The following is a 15,891-nucleotide window of genomic DNA, read 5'->3' as shown; positions in this document are numbered from 1 at the left end:
CGTTTACCCTTGAACCCTTGTTTTGTATCAAATTTATTTATTGTGATACACAGGTTATATATATATATAAATATATATGTATATATATATATATATATATCGTGTGCGTTATTTCTGTCGCATGAAATACGACTGAAGAAAGTCACATAGGTAGTGTGGGACAGAGATAGTGCTCTACGAAGCCGAAATTAGCCGATTGTCTCTTTCCAAAGGCGATGTGCAAAATTTATCGCCGGGTACTGTATTTGTTTTCTTCATTTACAATTTTTGTTTAAAGTATACGAGCTGACCTAAGTTGGCTACCATTACTTGCTTTTTTTCTAAACTTATATAACATAGGGTCATTACAAGTTTCCGCCTTTAGCATTACTTACATTGTGAGGTGCAAAAGGATCATAATCAATAAACTATAGCATTTATATACATAAGCATTAATTCAAGTATCATCACTTCAAATGTCATAAGTTAAGGCACTATTGTGTTAAATAAGTCGACATAAGTGCTCCGTGCCTTGCTAATGAATCCATTAAATGCTGTGATTTACATCTCTATGTTAAGTGTAAAATTTAATGCGTAGAAACTTGATATTGTGTGTTTTAATAAATCTCAAATACACTTTTGACTATAATTTTGTTTACTCCTTTTAATAGATCTTTAAACACTTTAAAACTTTTACAATAATGTTTTTGAGAACTACTATATTTATTAAAAACTAAATTTTAATACACAATAAATTTAACTGTTACAAAACATAACACGAGAACACAAAAACTGTAGGTAGTTGGAAAAATGGAACCACAACTAAACAAGCGACAAGTGTTTTCTAAAAGTGAGGGTAGATCGACAAATCGTTCCTGAATCGCGCTATCAAAGTTTCCGCTCGCACTGAGACAAATGCAGCGCGCGCGCTCCTCACCCCGGGGTCCTAGTTCTCGTGGTAAATCTAGTCTGGCCAAGCTGATCTAAATTGGCGTCATGTCCAATACAAACAAGACTGATCAATCCGAATTTAAATAAATCGAGATTCTAAACACCATCACTCACGAGACCGCTTCGACCCTGCCTTTTTGAACTGCTTATTGACTTGACAGAATGATTAACATTGGTGTTGGTGTAGTAAAAAAATTTATAACTTTTTCACCTATTTTTTATCACTTGTATAATGATCTGTTACAAGTCTGAGTAGAGAAAAAAAAAACAATTCAAAAAATTTCGTCCAAACGCGATTTGACTTTATATTATTATATATTTTGATTTTACGTTGAAAATGCAATGATATATTAGGGAGACCGAAAAGTAATATCGCTTTCTTAACTTAAATTCACACGACTACATTTATAACAAGTTTTTATTTCTAATCAACAATATATTCACCTTCGTTATCGACAACATTTTGCTATCTAGTACACAAATCAATGCCGGAGCGGTAACAAATGAATTGTTTTTTCTGTAAAATATGTCGACAGAAAGAACATTACTTTCCGGTGCCCCTAATAAAAAGGGACTTAATATAGTTTGTCTTTTTCTGATATAGCTAATGCTCCGAAAGTCCTCTTAGTGTTATAAAGTAATCACCCCTCCATCCTTTTGCATCATACCCCTCACAGCTGACCGTGACCCTTTCTATTTTGACTCAGTTTATGACGCTCCATGTTATGTCATCTGTGCCTGCCTTTCCTGGTGTGTACTGCTTCGACTGCTGTGGTGTCGAGGGTTGATCGGACCTGGTCGGAACAGTTAACGGGGCTGCAGCCTCGTGGTCATGGTCCCATTGAAAAAAAAATCATAAATAAAACACATAGAGACATAATTTTGAATTAGTCGCAGTTCTCTTTGGTAGGCGTAGGAGTCGGCTAAGAGAAGATTATTCACGGAAGATAAGCAGAAGAATTTCTTGTGCGCATTTGTAATAAAACCACGTTCGACAGCCCGCATGCCGAGCGTGATGAAATTTGGCGCACAACCCTCTATGACAGACTCGACAGATCATATCTCAAATAATACCGGCTATAATTTTGAATCTTCATATATGTATGTTATTGTTGTATAAACTAACATACATTACTGTAATAAATGTATTATGCGAAAGAAAAACATGTTTTAAAATAAAATAAAAAGAAACGGTAAGAATCTTTTGGTTATAAATTATGATATGATTAAGTACACAGTTTTATTTAATTTTTTTCCAAATAATTATTCGCGTTGTCTTTGTTCAAATAGGCATTTACATGTACTTATTGTCAATTATTCTTAACAATAAGCCACCACTGGTTCGGAATACTGATCTGTTGGAAAGAGCTCGCCAGAAACTCAATAGACACTTTTTATAATGAAACTTAACAAATTCAAATTCAAATTAAAAACGTCTCTATTCAGGTAGGCGCATGCACTTTTGAATTCTAGTTCACGGACCCTTCCGCTCCGTGAACTCAGTACCGATGAAGCTGTAAAAGCCTTAAGGCTAACAGCATTAACATCTTCAAAAACACTTATACTTTTGAACTGTCGATTACTTTAATATTATAAGTAGTAAGCTACGATCTGTCGAGAAGAGCCGACCAGAAACTCAATAGTTACTCTTTTAAATTATATTTAACTACTTTTTTATATCAATGTTTCATGTTTACATTATAATATAACTATAATATAAGCTAACAAGCAAATTTCCACACACTTACATACTTTAAGATTTTTATATTCATGTTTTTTTGTAACTACTACATTTGAAAAACTAAATTTTAATACATAATAAATCTCGCTGTTACAAAACATTACTCAAAAGCATTAAAACTGGAGGTAGTTGAAAAAACAGAACCACAATTAAACGATATAGTCACAAGTGTTTTCTAAAAGTGAGGGTAGATCGACAAATACGTTCCTGAATCGCGCTATCAAAGTTACCGCTCGCACTGAGATAAATGCTGCGCGCGCGCTCCTCCCCCCGGGGTCCTAGTTCTCGTGGTAAATCTAGTCTGGCCAAGCTGATCTAAGTTGGCGTCATTATCAATACAATCAAGACTGATGAATCCGAATTTAAATAAATCAAGATTCTAAACACCATCACTCACGAGACCGCTTCGACGCTGCCTTTTTGAACTGCTTATTGACTTGAACAGTTGTCACAAAGCTTAGGCCTCTTATAGAAAGATACAGAGTGATTAGTATTGGTGTTTGTGTAGTAAAAAACTTCAAAACTTTTACACCTAGTTTTAATCACCTTGTATAATAGTGATCAGTCTTTATTGCGTTACATAATTGTTTTTGAATGCAATAGAACATTTACTTCTGTCAATACAAAGCCTGTAGGGACGGATATTCAATAATTAATTTTTATATTTAGTACTTGGATAATGTTTTTCTTACTATAAGCATAGCTTTTTATATAAGATATACCAAAGATTAATTGACGGCAAATAAGACATTCGCCACTTTTAAAGGTTTTTTTATTTAAATGTTATTATTTCGTTCGATTTTCAAATTGCTGAAGATAACGATAACAAATACAAAATACTTCTTGCGAGGCTGCAAGTAATATGCGAGTTTGGTAGAGTTATTTATGTCCTCAATAAATTATAATTTATATAAAAACAAAACACCTTTCTGTCACCCATTTCAATCAGTATTTTTTAATCTTTTTTTTGTCATGCCCCGCCTTAGCCTTTTTAAAATTTTACGCCCCCTTTATATATATATATATATATATATATATATATATATATATATATTAAATTAAAGCGAAAAGCTTAAACTCGTATCGAACCCGCTTTCAAATTGCCCTGTGCCTTGCCTGTGCCTGTCCCTTGTGGGGCGTGGACCCCGCGTTGGGAAACTATGTTTAGTATACACTTAATAACGGTTCCACAAAAATTACAAAATTTTGAAAAATTGCTCCGATTGCCAAAGATCTTCGCCACCGCTGTTCAATAGAATATAATAGTAAGTAATAAGTAATAAGGCATAGGCTACTTGCTATGTCCGCGACTTCGCTTGTGCGAAATTTAACAAAAAAAATATTTAATTTTTTTCTTTAAATTTCTAAAATAAATACAGCCTAAATTACTACATATTACATCAACTACCTGCCAGTATAAATAGTGTCAATACCGGTTCAGCCTTTTCAGAGATTCGCCGGAACGAACAGACAGACATAGGAACAAAAATTCAGTAAAATATAATTTTGGTATATGTACCGTATATTCATTCATACGCATAAAGTAAAAAGCGGTTATTTTAGTAATACAAACAGACAATCTTATCCAATAAATAATTCTTATTCCAATAAAGTATAAGACACATTGCTGTAAAAACATTTGCAGGTAGTTGATAAAAAGTTACCACAAGTGAACAAATGAATGTACTTCTTTTAAAAGTGAGGGTAGATCGATAAATACGTTCCTGAATCGCGCTATCAAAGTTTCCGCTCGCACTGAGACAAATGCAGCGCGCGCGCTCCTCCCCCCGGGGTCCTAGTTCTCGTGGTAAATCTAGTCTGGCCAAGCTGATCTAAGTTGGCGTCATGTCCAATACAAACAAGACTGATGAATCCGAATTTAAATAAATCGAGATTCTAAACACCATCACTCACGAGACCGCTTCGACCCTGCCTTTTTGAACTTATATTATTAATTTTTTTTTTTTTTTTAGAATGCGATAGATCGTTTACTTCTTGCAATTCAAAGCCTGCAAGGAAAGATATACAATAATAAATTTTAATATTTTTTCCTTTTTATATTTTCAATATTTTTTTTTACTGTTAATGAAACCATCGAGTTGTTACATTGTTTTTTTTATGGTTCCCTTATGGGAGATTGCTCATTCAACATTATCCAGGTGGAGCAGGGATATAACATTTTTGAGCAGTAATTTTTAGTTATAGTTTTATTTTCAGTTTTCTTCTTCTTTCGTTCTTCACATTATCTTTCGTGCTTTTTCTTAACGTTCGTCTGTCATAAAATCTACCTCTTCTTTGTCATTTTAATCATCCCTCGCCCACCTATCACCCATCGCCTATCATCCTTCTATTCCATTTCGAAAAATATTACATTTTTTTACTTAGTTTTGCTAATCACAAGTAATAAAAGGACAAATATATAGCTACTTTCGCTATGCAGCAGTAGTCGTGCAATAAAGTGCACCGCCCGCCAGCCCGCTGATAAATGCGCATGCGACAAACAATGCGAATTACACGACCACCGTTAAATCACTCAACACGTGTTTCACCCTTCCACGGGGCATCTTCAGGAGTAATGTTACACCGATTGATGTCAATGAGTGGACTCGGTGTTTGGCACTAATCATCAGTAATAATCAGCGGACTGGCGGGCGGTGCACTTTAATGCACGACTACTGCTACATAGCGGAAGTAGCTATATATTAGTCCTTTTCTTACTTAGGATGGACTTCCGCAAAGTAACGCCTCAATCTATTAGATATTGCTTATCACAGTTTATTATCACAAATTATTTATCGCCTATATTTTTATTCGTTCATTTTTAATTTTTACTACATTATATGACTATTCCATGGTTTAATATTTTCATTGCTGTTTTTATATTTTACATTCTTGTGGTCTTACCTAACCCTTTGTTACCTTTTATTCTTTTCGATCACCTCCTTCATGGTTTCGCAGCAATATCTAGAGCTACATTGGTTACTTTCGTCTATCTACCACAAGGATTTGATCTAGAATTCGTAGTGGCCAGTCAATGTCTCTACGATATGACTTTTATTGGGAACATTTCTTGTACGAACTTCATGTTGGCATTAGATGTGTAACAAGTGGCATTGTTCTGCTGAACCAAGTCTCTTCAAGCTTTGGTTGCAAGAAGTTATTTATATTACAAATGTCAAATTTATTGTAACCCAACCTTCACTTCGTACCTTTCAGCATGCGTATAGCCTGAAAGGCAGTGTTTTGATTACCCAAGGGCTTTAACTTTGTATATAAAAAGGTTATTAAAGAATTTTATTTTCGAAATTTAAATATATTTCTTAAATTTCTGTGCCAAAACATTTTTGACAAAATCTTGCGCGCACTGTTGCATTTTGACCAAGCGAGCAAAAGTATTTGACCTCTGTCTCGCCTGATCTTAAGCGATGAGGACACATAAGATGGCACATGCTTGCCCAGAAGAAACGCCACTAGTGACGTGGTCGCTGCCGTTGTATTAGAGTCGTGTAAATTGTATATATCTCAGTTAAAAACTGTTAGATAAGCTACCTTTGGTAGACGTGGGATAAGTAGGCCTACACTAGGTAGACCAAGGACATATGCAAAGCCACGGGAAGTAAGATGCGGGCAGCGCAAGACAGGACATCGTTGCGATCTTTGCAAGAAGCACATGCCCATGCAATGAGTCTCTTTCAACTGAAAAGAAGAAGAAACTATTTTAGAATCAATTAAGTAATAAAGTATGAGACACATTGCTGTAATAACATTTGCGGGTAGTTGACAAAAAGTTGAATATACTTCATTTAAAAGTGAGGGTAGATCGACAAATACGTTCCTGAATCGCGCTATCAAAGTTTCCGCTCGAACTGAGACAAATGCAGCGCGCGCGATCCTCCCCCCGGGGTCCTAGTTCTCGTGGTAAATCTAGTCTGGCCAAGCTGATCTAAGTTGGCGTCATTATCAATACAATCAAGACTGACGAATCCGAATTTAAACAAATCAAGATTCTAAACACCATCACTCACGAGACCGCTTCGACCCTGCCTTTTTGAACTGCTTTTTGACTTGAACAGTAGTCACAAAGCTCAGGCCTCTTATATAAAGATACAGAGTGATAAGAATTGGTGTTTCTATAGTAAAACACTTCAAAGCTTTTACAGCTAATTTTAATCACCTTGTATAATGATCACTCTTAATTTCGTTACAATATTTTTTTGGAAAGCGATAGAACAACTACTTCTGGAATTTCAAAGTCTGCAGGGCAATCCTCTAAACAATAAACACGGAACCCTAGTTAACGCCAAACAAATGAAAGTGCCGTATGCACGCGTGACCTTGAAGTTATTTATAGATGTGTACAATTCGCGGAAATTCTAACCTAGTACTATCTCGAACTTACTAGAACCTTCTCCGTAGTATAAATAGATGTACTACCCATGTTAGTCTTGTTTTTCGAGTTATAAGATTTATATCTACGATAAGTGATATAAAAGTGACTATTTAGTAAGTTACTTGGACTGTGATTTCTTGAATGGTTTGGAAGCGTAGTTTGGACTAAGCGAAAGTATACTTTGTGTTAAAGTTGGGTGACCATCTGATTTGTAAATGTCTCCTTGTGAACTAGTGGTGTTTCATTCTGAGTCAAAACTCACATTATGTAACAATATATAGTAATACAAATTTTGATAATGTTTTTCTTAATATGTAATCATTATGTAATAATTAAGTATATATTTGTGCGTTTTTTATATTACAAACAGACGCTCACATTTTATTTATTCGTATTGATTAGGAATTATAACAAAAACTTAAAACAAATAAAGTTTTTCGGTAGAAAATGTAAAGAATTTGTCACAAAAAGTATTACAAATAAAAATATTATTGTCTTTGATACTTTTACGTTGTCCCATATTTCAGACGAAAATGGTAAAGTAAAGTATTTTCGGTAGACGCGTCGTGGTTGCGCCCCCACCAGGTAGACCGATGACATACTCAAGGTCAAGGGAAGTCGATGATTGTGGTCAGCGCTAGACCAGACATCGTGGCGATCTTTGCAGAAGGCACATACCTTACAGTGAGCCTCTTTCAGCTGAAAAGAAGAACAAGCTACTTAAGAAACAATTAAGCAATAAAGTATAAGACACATTGCTGTAATAACATAAGCGGGTAGTTGACAAGAAGTTGAATATAATTCATTTAAAAGTGAGGGTAGATCGACAAATACGTTACTGAATCGCGCTATCAAAGTTTCCGCTCGCACTGAGACAAATGCAGCGCGCGCGCTCCTCCCCCCGGAGTCCTAGTTCTCGTGGTAAATCTAGTCTGGCCAAGCTGATCTAAGTTGGCGTCATGTCCAATACAAACAAGACTGATGAATCCGAATTTAAATCAATCAAGATTCTAAATACCATCACTCACGAGACCGCTTCGACCCTGTCTTTTTGTACTTTTATCATTTTTATTTTTATTTTGAATGCGGTAGAATATTCACTTCTCGCAATTTAAAGCCAGCAAGGAAAGATATACAATAATAAATTTTACTATTTTTTCCTTTTTATATTTTCAATATTTTTTTTACTGTTAATGAAATCATCGAGTAGTTACATTATTTTTTTATAGTTCCCTTATGGGAGAATGTTCATTCAACACTATCCAGATGGAGCAGGGATATAAAATTTTCGAGCAGTAATTTTCAGTTCTAGTTTTATTTACTGTTTTCTTCTTCTTTCTTTCTTCACATTATCTTTCGTGCTTTTTTTTAACGTTCGTCTGTCATAAAATCTACCTCTTCTTTGGCATTCGTATCATCCCTCGCCCACCCATCACCTATCGCCTATCATCCTTCTATTCCATTTCCAAAAATATTACAATTTTTTACTTAGTTTTACTTACCAAACGTAAGAAAAGGACTAATATATAGCTACTTCCGCTATGCAGCAGTAGTCGTGCAATAAAGTGCACCGCCCGCCAGCCTGCTGATAAAACCAATTAGTGCCAAACACCGAGTCCACTCATTGGCACCAATCGGTGTAACATTACTCCTGAGGATGCCCCGTGGAGGGGTGAAACACATGTTGAGTGATTTAACGGTGGTAGTGTGCTGGCGGGCGGTGTACTTTATGGCACGACTACTGCTACATAGCGGAAGTAGTTATATATTAGTCCTTTTCTTACTCAGGATAGACTTCCACAAAGTAAAGCCTTAATCTATTAGATATCGCTTATCACAGTTTATTATCACAAATTATTTATTGCCTATATTTTTATACGTTTATCTCTAATTTTTACTTCATTATATAACTATTCCATGGTTCATTATTTTTATTTCTGTTTTTGTATTTCACATTCTTATGGTCTTACCCGACCTTTTGTTACCTTTTATTCCTTTCGATCACCTCCTTTATGGTTCTCCAGTAATATCTAGAGCTACATTGGTTACTTTGTTCCATCTACCACAAGGCGATAGATCTGGACTTCATTGTGACCAGTCAATGTGTCTACGATATGACTTTTATTGTGAACATTTCTTGTACGAACTTCATTTTGGCATTAAATGTGTGACATGTGGCATTGTTCTGCCGGAACCAAGTCTCTTCAAGTTTTGGTTGCAAGAAGTTATTTATGTTACAAATGTCAAATTTATTGCACCCCAACTTTCACTTCGTACCTTTCAGCATGCGTATAGCTTGAAAGGCAGTGTTTTGATTACCCAAGGGCTTTAACTTTGTATATAAAAAGGTTATTAAAGAATTTTATTTTCGAAATTTAAATATGCTTCTTAAATTTCTGTGGCAAAAAATTTTTGACAGAATCTTTCGGGCACTGTTACATTTTGACCAAGCGAGCAAAAGCATTTGACCTCTGTCTCGCCTGATATTAAGCGATGAGGTGACATAAGATGACACATGCTTGCCCAGAAGAAACGCCGATTTGAATTCGGACGCCACTAGTAACGTGGTCGCTGCCGTTGTATTAGGGTCGTGTAAATTGTATACCGAGGACATATGTAAAGTCACGGGAAGTAAGATGCGGGCAGCACCAGACAGGACATCGTCGCGATCTTTGCAAGAGGCACATGCCCTGCAATGAGTCTCTTTCAACTGAAAAGAAGAAGCTATTTTAGAATCAATTAAGTAATAAAGTATAAGACACATTGTTGTAATAACATTTGCGGGTAGTTGACCAAAAGTTGAATATACTTTGTTTTAAAGTGAGGGTAGATCGACAAATACGTTCCTAAATCGCGCTATCAAAGTTTCCGCTCGCACTGAGACAAATGCAGCGCGCGCGCTCCTCCCCCCGGGGTCCTAGTTCTCGTGGTAAATCTAGTCTGGCCAAGCTGATCTAAGTTGGCGTCATTATCAATACAATCAAGACTGACGAATCCGAATTTAAATAAATCAAGATTCTAAACACCATCACTCACGAGACCGCTTCGACCCTGCCTTTTTGAACTACTTACTTTTCAAAGTAGTCATAAAGCTCAGGCCTCTTATATAAAGATACAGAGTGATTAGAATTGGTGTTTCTATAGTAAAACACTTCAAAGCTTTTACAGCTAATTTTAATCACCTTGTATAATGATCACTATTAATTTCGTTACGATATTTTTTTGGAAAGCGATAGAACAATTACTTCTGCAATTTCAAAGTCTACAGGGGCCGATATACAGTAATTAATTTTAATATTGTTACAAAACACGAGTTACCGAACCCTCTAAACAATAAACACGGAACCCTAGTTAACGCCAAACAAATGAAAGTGCCGTATACACGCGTGACCTTGAAGTTATTTATAGATGTGTACAATTCGCGGAAATTCTAACCTAGTACTATCTCGAACTTACTAGAACCTTCTCCGTAGTATAAATAGATGTACTACGTATGTCAGATATAAAAGTGACTATTTGGGAATTTATTTGGACAGTGATTTCTTGAATCATTTGGAAGCGTAGTTTGGACTAAGCGAAAGTATACTTTGTGTTAAAATAGGGTGACCATCTGATTTGTGAATATATAGTAATATTAATAAATTTTGATAATGTTTTTTCTTAATATGTAATCATTACGTTATATATATATATATATATATATTATGTTTATTGTTTCTAACCGAGACAATTTTTAGATAAGGTAATAACGATTTTTAGATAAGATGCATCATATATCAATTGATAGCAAATAAAGAAGTCGCAGCTTTAAAGTCTTTTGCACCTATGTTTAATCACCCTGTAAATTAATATATTTATTCTGAGCCTCTTTCAGTTGAAAAGAAGAAGAAGAGGCTACCTTCGAAACAATCAAATAATAAAGTATAAGACACATTGCTGTAATAGCATATGCGGGTAGTTGACAAAAAGTTGAATATACTTCATTTAAAAGTTAGGGTAGACCGGCAAATACGTTCCTAAATCGCGCTATCAAAGTTTCCGCTCGCACTGTGACAAATGCAGCGCGCGCGCTCCTCCCCCCGGGGTCCTAGTTCTCGTGGTAAATCTAGTCTGGCCAAGCTGATCTAAGTTGGCGTCATGTCCAATACAAACAAGACTGATGAATCCGAATTTAAATAAATCGAGATTCTAAACACCATCACTCACGAGACCGCTTCGACCCTGCCTTTTTGAACTGCTTTTTGACTTGAACAGTTGTCACAAAGCTTAGGCCTCTTATAGAAAGATACAGAGTGATTAGCATTAGTGTTTGTGTAATAAAAAACTTCAAAGATTTTACACCTATTTTTAATCACCTTGTATAATAGTGATCAGTCTTTATTGCGTTACATAATTTTTTTTAATGCAATAGACCATTTACTTTTTCTATCAAATCAATTCCTTCAGGGACGGATATACAATAAGTAATTTTTATATTTAGTACTTGGATAATGTTTTTTTTACTATAACCATAGCTTTTTATATAAGATATACCAAAGATTTATTGAAGAATTGACGGCAAATATGACATTCGTCACTTTTAAAGGTTTTTTTTTAAATGTTATTATTTTGTACGTTTTTCAAATTACTGAAGATACCGATAACAAATACAAAATACTTATTGCGAGGCTGCAAGTAATATGCGAGTTTGGTAGAGTTATTCATGTTCCCAATAAATTATAATTAATATAGAAACATAACACCTTTTTGTCCCACATTTATTATATTGCCCCGCCTTAGCCTTTCTAAAATTTTACGCACCCGTAAATAACATATATATATATATATATATATATATATATATATATATATATATATATATATGTATATGTATATATATATAAATACATATATACATATATATTAAATTGGAATCAGTATTTTTTTATCTTTTTTGTGTCACGCCTTTCTAACATTTTACGCTCTCTATATAACATATATATATATTTTTATATTAAAGCGAAAAGCTTAAACTCGTATCGAATCCGCTTTCAAATTGCCCTGTGCCTTGTGGGGCGTGGACCCCGCATTGGGAAACTCTGTTTAGTATACAATTAATAACGGCTCCACAAAAATTACAAATTTTGAAAAATTGCTCCGATTGCCAAAGAGCTTCGCCACCACTGTTCAATAGAATATAAGTAATAGTAAGTAATAAGTAATAAGGCATAGCAAGTAGAGAATACAATCGTATGCTACTTGCTATGCCGGCGACTTCGCTTGTGCGAAATTTAACAAAAAAAAATATTTTTTTATTTAAAAAATTCTAAAATAAAAACAGCTTAAATTACTACTTATTACATCAGCTACCTACCAGTATAAGTTGTGTCAATACCGGTTCAGCCTTTTCAGAGATTCGCCGGAACGAACAGACAGACATAGGAACAAAAATTCAGTAAAATATAATTTTAGTATATGTACCGTATATTCATTCATACGCATGAAGTAAAAAGCGGTTATTTTAGTAATACAAACAGACAATCTTATCCAATAAATAATTCTTATTCCAATAAAGTATAAGACACATTGCTGTAAAAACATTTGCAGGTAGTTGATAAAAAGTTACCACAAGTGAACAAATGAATATACTTCTTTTAAAAGTGGGGGTAGATCGATAAACATGTTCCTGAATCGCGCTATCAAAGTATCCGCTCGCACTGAGACAAATGCAGCGCGCGCGCTTCTCCCCCCGGGGTCCTAGTTCTCGGGGTAAATCTAGTCTGGCCAAGCTGATCTAAGTTGGCGTCATGTCCAATACAAACAAGACTGATCAAACCGAATTTAAATAAATCAAAATTCTAAATACCATCACTCACGAGACCGCTTCGACCCTGCCTTTTTGTACTTTTATCATTATTTTTTTTATTTTGAATGCGATAGAATATTCACTTCTTGCAATTTAAAGCCTGCAGAGACAGATATACAATAATTAATATTAATGTTTCTTTTTTTTTTAATAATTTTTTTTACTGTTAATGAAACCATCGAGTTGTTACATTGTTTTTTATTAGGTTCCCTTATGGGAGATTGCTCATTCAACACTTTCCAGGTGGAGCAGGGATATAACATTTTCGAGCAGTAATTTTCAGTTATAGTTTTATTTACAGTTTTCTTCTTCTTCCTTTCTTCACATTATCTTTCGTGCTTTTTCTTAACGTTCTTCTGTCATAAAATCTACCTCTTCTTTGTCATTTTTATCATCCCTCGCCCACCTATCACCCTTCGCCTATCATCCTTCTATTCCATTTCGAAAAATATTACATTTTTTTACTTAGTTTTGCTAATCACAAGTAATAAAAGGACTAATATATAGCTACTTTCGCTATGCAGCAGTAGTCGTGCAATAAAGTGCACCGCCCGCCAGCCCGCTGATAAAACCGATTAGTGCCAAACACCGAGTCCACTCATTGGCACCAATAGGTGTAACATTACTCCTGAGGATGCCCCGTGGAGGGGTGAAACACATGTTGAGTGATTTAACGATAGTAGTTATGTAATTCGCATTGTTTGTCGCATGCGCATTTATAAGCGGGCTGACGGGCGGTGCACTTTATTGCACGACTACTGCTACATAGCGTAAGTAGTTATATATTAGTCCTTTTCTTACTTAGGATGTACTTCCGCAAAGTAACGCCTGAATCTATTATATATTGCTTATCACAGTTTATTATCACAAATTATTTATTGCGTATATTTTTATTCGTTCATCTCTAATTTTTACTACATTATATGACTATTCCATGGTTTAATAATTTTATTTCTGTTTTTATATTTCACATTCTTATGGTCTTACCTGACCTTTTGTTACCTTTTATTCTTTTCGATCACCTCCTTTATGGTTTCGCAGCAATATCTAGAGCTACATTGGTTACTTTGTTTCATCTACCACAAGGCAATAGATCTGGACTTCGTTGTGGCCAGTCAATGTCTCTACGATATGACTTTTATTGGGAAAATTTCTTGTACGAACTTCATGTTGGCATTCAATGTTAGACAAGTGGCATTGTTCTGCTGGAACCAAGTCTCTTCAAGCTTTGGTTGCAAGAAGTTATTTATGTTACAAATGTCAAATTTATTGAAGCCCAACCTTAACTTCGTACCTTTCAACTTGCATACAGCATGAAAGGCACTGTTTTGGTTACCTAAGGATGTTAACTTTGTATATAAAAAGGTTATTAAAGAATTTAATTTTCGTAATTTAAAATTATATCTTTGATATCCATGCGCAAAACTTTTTAATAAAATCTTGCGCGCACTGTTGCATTTTGACCAAGCGAGCAAAAGCATTTGACCTCTGTCTCGCCTGATCTTAAGCGATGAGTACACATAAGATAGCACATGCTTGCCCAGAAGAAACGCCGATTTGAATTCGGACGCCACTAGTGACGTGGTCGCTGCCGTTGTATTAGGGTCGTGTAAATTGTATATATCTCAGTCAAAAACTGTTAAATCAGCTACCTTTGGTAGACCTGGGGTGAGTAGGCCCACACTAGGTAGACCGAGGACATATGCAAAGTCACGGGAAGTCGCTAGATGCGGGCAGCGCAAGGCAGGACATCGTCGCGATCTTTGCAAGAGGCACATGCCCTAAAATGAGTCTCTTTCAACTGAAAAGAAGAAGAAGCTATTTTAGAATCAATTAAGTAATAAAGTATAAGACACATTGCTGTAATAAAATATGCGGGTAGTCGACAAAAAGTTAAATATACTTCATTTGATAGTGAGGGTAGATAGACAAATACGTTCCTAAATCGCGCTATCAAAGTTTCCGCTCGCACTGAGACAAATACAGCGCGCGCTCTCCTCCCCCCGGGGTCCTAGTTCTCGTGGTAAATCCAGTCTGGCCAAGCTGATCTAAGTTGGCGTCATTATCAATACAATCAAGACTGATGAATCCGAATTTAAATCAATCAAGATTCTAAACACCATCACTCACGAGACCGCTTCGACCCTGCCTTTTTGAACTACTTACTTTTCAAAGTAGTCATAAAGCTCAGGCCTCTTATAGAAAGATACAGAGTGATTAGTATTGGTGTTTGTGTAGTAAAAAACTTTAAAGCTCTTACAACTAATTTTAATCACCTTGTATAATGATCACTCTTAATTTCGTTACAATATTTTTTTGGAATACAATAGGCCAATTAGTTCTGGCATATCAAAGTCTACAGGGGCCGATATACAGGAATTAATTTTAATATTGTTACAAAGCACGAGTTACAGAACCCTCTAAACAATAAACACGGAACCCTAGTTAACCTCAAACAAATGAAAGTGCCGTATACACGCGTGACCTTGAATTTATTTACAGATGTGTACAATTTGCGGAAATTCTAACCTAGTACTATCTCGAACTTACTAGAACCTTCTCCGTAGTATAAATAGATGTACTACCCATGTTAGTCTTGTTTTTCGAGCTATAAGATTAATATCTACGATAGGTGATATAATAGTGACTATTTGGGAATTTATTTGGACAGTGATTTCTTGAATGGTTTGGAAGCGTAGTTTGGACTAAGCGAAAGTATACTTTGTGTTAAAGTAGGATGACCATCTGATTTGTGAATATATAGCAATACAAATTTTGATAATGTTTTTTCTTAATATGTAATCATTACATTATATATATTTTTATATATATATGTGTATATATATGTGTGTGTGTGTGTATATATATATATATATATTTATATATTATGTTTATTGTTTCTAACTGAGACAATCGAATTTTAAATAAGATGCATCATACATCAATTGATAGCAAATAAAGAAGTCGCAGCTTTAAAGCCTTTTG

The sequence above is a fragment of the Battus philenor genome, unplaced genomic scaffold, assembly GCF_028537555.1.
Source record: "Battus philenor isolate CCGP_79_NKW_IND1 unplaced genomic scaffold, ilBatPhil1.0.hap1 SCAF_30, whole genome shotgun sequence".
Classification (NCBI taxonomy): domain Eukaryota; kingdom Metazoa; phylum Arthropoda; class Insecta; order Lepidoptera; family Papilionidae; genus Battus; species Battus philenor.
The sequence above is the reverse complement of the archived record's forward strand: the minus strand, read 5'-3'. Positions refer to the sequence as shown.